The following is a 4,818-nucleotide window of genomic DNA, read 5'->3' as shown; positions in this document are numbered from 1 at the left end:
AAAACTAATTTCTATGTATATTTCCAAGAGAAACAAGTGCTTATGTTCATACAGACATGCACAAAGAGGTGATCCCAGCTATTTGGACGGCTGAGGCAGGAGGATCACAAGCTTCTGGCCATGCTGAGCAACTTAGAAAGACCCTATCTCAAAATAAAATTTAAAAATAAAAGGGGATGTGGCTCAGAAATATTATGTAACTAGGCTAAATCTGCAGTACCATCAAAAAGGGGAAAAGAGAAATGAACAAAAAATCTAAAAGCAGTATTGTTCAAAATAGCTAAAATCTGGCAACAATTGAAATATCCATTTATAGCAGAATATTGTACAATAATGTGACATAATACTACACAAAAATAAAAAAGTTTGAACTACTGTTATGGGACAACATAAAAAATGCCACAGAAATAATGTTCAGCAAAAAAATGTATTCCACTTGAAAGTGGGCAAGACATATCATAGTACTTACCATTAAGATTCCAGAATGTGAGGTTCAAAAAACTGAATTGAAATCTAGTCTAAGATGTTAGAGATCAGAAAATTGGTTGCCTTTAAGAGGTTACTGACAAAAAAGGGAAGCAATGAGGGAAACTTCTAAGCACTGAAAGTATTCTTTATAAGAGTAGTGATCATGCTTGGTTTTTTTTTTACAGTGGAGATCCTAAAACAGAAAAGAAGAGAAAACCAAAGTAGTCTATATTGGCATTGGGAGCTTTTAAGATAAAACTTTATTTGGGGACATGATAACAAGGACCATGAATGGGACACTAGGAAGGGTAAAACAGGAAAGGAGGAAAGGCCAATACATGATGTTATCAGGCTGGTCACTGCTACAAAAAAACTGGGATCTGATCTTGCTGGGGGCTTCTGATTCTCCACACTGATTTTGTCTCTGAATATCTACTAGAGAAATGAGAAAAGTACATACACATGACCTCCCACCCATTAATTGTCAAGGATTGTCCATGGGGTGTTATAACTGACACTTGCAGATCTGAGCATTGACAAATGCTAAGCAGCTTCTCTCAGGAGTCCCAGTCACACTGCAGGAAAAGTCTAGGCACAAAGGCACAGAGGATGTGACATGAAACTGAAGTGAGCCTCTGCCACAATTGCTTCAGTAGAATTGTACAGAGGTGTCTGGTGCTGTCATGTTCTGTTGTCACACATGTACACAAAATTCAAAAATCAATCTTTTTTGTTTATTCCTAAGAAAGTCTCCATATCTACAGCCTTACAGCCTTGATTAACTGTTTAGCTCTCCACGTGACCTAGTTGACTAGTGTCAGCAGGTGTTTAAAGAGAAAATTTGCTGTTTCACTCTGTTTTAAATTGAGATTCTAGTGTCTGATGTAGAATGCTCACCTGCAGTGACAGCTGTTTGTCTGTTGGAAATAATTTTTTTGCCCACTACTTTAAGATAGCAGGCAAACTCAGTTTGATACTTTTAAGTAAAATATATTCATGTAGGGAGCTTTGTAGATGAAACTTGGATGTAAATGGAGGATTTTGTCTGTATCCGGGCTATTCCCCCCTAAATTCCCCCAGTTATGGTCAGCTTTAAATAAGATCTACACACTGCATTTGTAATCTAATCAAACCTAATTTCATTTGGAACTATAGTAAGTGAATATATTTGCCATACAAATAGTAAAAGCTAGATGTGTGATGAATGAAGGAAGGACAAGTGAATGCAGGAATAAATTTTTCAGGAGGAAGTCCATGGGACAATTTTTTACAGGTGCTATATCACCTGCACCTTGTCTGTCTAGATGTTCCCCTTTTCCTGGGTTCCCTCTTCTCAGCTGCCTAAGCAAAATTAGGCTAAGTCCCTTTCCCTGATTTTATTTCAAGTAAGTCCTTCCAGGAAGATAAGAACAAAAGAAAAAATGAAAATAATAAACTGCAGAATCAAATTGGGTAGGTAAAATTTTCAAGATCAGAACACAGTGATGATCTTTTTTCCTTCGAATATTTTATACTCAATATGCACCTGCTGCATAGTAAGTGTATAGTAGGTGCCTAAGAACTGTTTGTTATATCACTTTATGGATTTTAAAGTAACTGAAGTCTGTCATGAATGTCTTAACTCTCACTGTCAGTTGGGGTCATTAGTCAATCCCCATTAGTCAGGATTTCTGAATTTCTCATTTGTCTACCAGTGAAAACTTTTATCACTTCAAATTAAGTACTCACAGTGTTTTTGCAGTCATTCATAGATATGTACAGAGTGGTGCAAAATGGGAGTTAAATGAAGAACTTTCCTATGGAAGTCAAAAAAATGTCTTCAGGATTTACTTCTTATGAGCATCCTATGTGGCCTAGTGAGTGCCACGTTTTTCATAGTTTGTTCTCTTTGTTACTGATATTGTCAATTTAAATGGCCCCAAACACATCTCTAACATGCTATCTCGTGTTCATAAACTGAAGAAGGCTGTGATGTGAATAACAGAGGAATAAAGTATTTTAGATCAGCTTTTGTTATAGTTATAATGCTGTTGTCTAGGAGTTCAATGTTAATGAACAATGCAATACACTGGAAAAAGAAAGATCAAATTTGGTGATCAGTGGGTGAAGTTACTTTTTAAAGTGACAACTATAATTCTGTGATAACACTAGACAAACAACTAACTTTGGGGTTTCTTGAGGTAACAACAGATTTTTTTTTTATGTGGTAGACAGCATTGTTGGAAGGTTGAAAGCCTAGAAAATTTGGGATCACATTAATCAGGGACAGGAAATTGTTAAACACTTTTCTAATAATGCTTTTGTTCAAAGAAATACTGCAAACAATGAATTACTTATAAATATATATTTAATAAAATTCTTAAACAAAATACACAAAAACAAGGTTATGTATTCATTAGTTAACAAAAATATTGTGAAAAGAAACTCAAAGAAAACTACCCTTCTATTTACCCTAGGAGCATGGCTCAGTGTTCACTAACAGTGTTTGCAGCAGGAGCTGTAGAGAACATAACTGCTGAGAATGCACCTTACTCACCTGGACCTACTTCAATCCTCAAGGGCAGCACTTTGTTCATTCTTGATTCCCTCTTCAGTGATGCATATGGGCCATATTTCAGGTATCACTACACTGAGGTGCCACTCTCCTCTCAACATTTAATTTATCTGTGAATCATCTTATGATTTTGTTGAAATGAAAACTGAAATTCAGTAAGTCTGAGACCAGGCCACAGAGTCTACATTTCTACCAAACTCCCATGTAATGAATCTGCTGCTTGACCATATGCGACCCTGAATATGGAGGACCTTCATCCTTCCCTGCTCTTATGGTTTAGAGCACTTGGAACAATAGTTTTATGCTAATATTTTCCTAAAATCAAATAACAGAAAAGCTAAGAGGCAAAACTATGTTTCTCCTCAAAGACTCAGAAAAAAAATGCAGAACTAGCAATGCATGAAATTTCCTGGCAAAGCAAGACTTTTAACAAGAAGAGCATCAAATATTTCAACTACAACACAGGTATAAAGAAGGCAGGTAATTAAAAATGTAAAACAAACAACAACAACAACAACAAAACCTACAAATCTTACATAATCAACACAGTTTTTATTGAGAACATGTTATATTCAGGCCAAACATTTCACCAGGGATACAGATACTCAAAAAGCATGTGTTTTGCTCTCAAACTTTTAAAAGAAGAAATGAACCTACACACCTGCCACAGATGCTAGGCAGTGAGGGGCACAGTTGAAATCTGGGGAAGCACAGATGGAGGAGAGATGGCTTCCCACTGTGGATCAAGGAAGGACCCCTGGAGGATGTGACAGCTGAAATGCATCTGATGATCCATTTTATCTATCCAGGCTGACACTGCTAACATCCTGTTACATTCAAAGTTGAAGTCACAGAAGCCAGGTCAGAACAACAAATCCTGCAAGATTACATTGAGCATGTATTGGTAAATGATCATGGAGCAGAAATGAATTGCAAAGTTTTAACAAGGAGAGTTGAAGTGATGTCATCACCCTGTGGTGTTCACGTGTAGACTGGGTCCTCACTTCAGAGGGCCAGAACTTCAGAGAGCTTCACAGTGGGTCCTAAGTGAACAAAAAATATCAGACCTTCATAAGGTGAAGGTGAAAACTGAGGAGAAAATAGAAATGTGGCCAGGAGAAGAAGGAAAAGTGAGAAAAAAAGTCAAAAAAAATAAGGGAAAACCATTGGGGAGGAGGGACAAACAGAATAGATGGATACAAAGAACTCACCAGCGTTTTCTAAACCAAAATCCAAGACCTGTCAGAAGAGCCAGGGCCACTATCACAGCAAAGAGGATCAAGCCCAGGGCACTCTGAGGTGCTGCAGATTCAAGTGGATACCAGGATGATGTTTCAATCTGCATCTATAGGTCCCTCATTTTAAGATTATCCATTCTTTGAATTACATATTTTTCTTCTTTTTAGGTCTGGAATTTGTAAATCCCAATTTTTTACCTGGTCCTCATGCTCTTCTAGAAGATAACCCCCCATCTCCAGCCTGGGTCCCACTCTTACCACCCCAGTGGAGGACGAGGTCCTGCCCTCCTAGGCTGCTGTGCTTCACCCTGCAGGCCAGGCCAGCCACCTCCCCAGCTGCCACATCCAGGGTTGCTTGGAGATACCACGTCCCATCTGCATTGGGCAGGATGTCACCTCTCTGAGTGCCCAGCTGCCCCTGCTCACCTCGCATCCACATCACCCACACGGGCTTTGGGTAGAAGCCAGACACATGGCACACCAGCAGCAGATGGCCAGGTCCAGGGCTGTGACCACTGGACAGCCAGGCCTCAGGCTTCACTGCAAACAACAGAAAGG

The 4,818-nt window shown here is 38.8% G+C and overlaps 1 long non-coding RNA gene across 1 annotated transcript; it reads right to left on the bottom strand.

Annotated features, from left to right (window-relative positions):
- Positions 1–3,554: 3,554 nt before the first annotated feature.
- LOC124082562 (uncharacterized) lies at positions 3,555–4,466 on the bottom strand. Its single transcript, XR_006848429.2, has 2 exons — positions 4,234–4,466; positions 3,555–4,065 (listed from the first exon to the last, which is right to left on the bottom strand). It is a non-coding gene; the product is annotated as an uncharacterized LOC124082562 (long non-coding RNA).
- Positions 4,467–4,818: the final 352 nt, after the last annotated feature.

The sequence above is a fragment of the Marmota monax genome, unplaced genomic scaffold (genome assembly GCF_021218885.2).
Source record: "Marmota monax isolate L192 unplaced genomic scaffold, Marmota_monax_Labrador192_F-V1.1 WCK01_AAM20220418_F8-fsc00145, whole genome shotgun sequence".
NCBI classification, from domain to species: domain Eukaryota; kingdom Metazoa; phylum Chordata; class Mammalia; order Rodentia; family Sciuridae; genus Marmota; species Marmota monax.
Note: the sequence above shows the minus strand (reverse complement) of the source record. Positions and strands in the feature narration are given on the sequence as shown.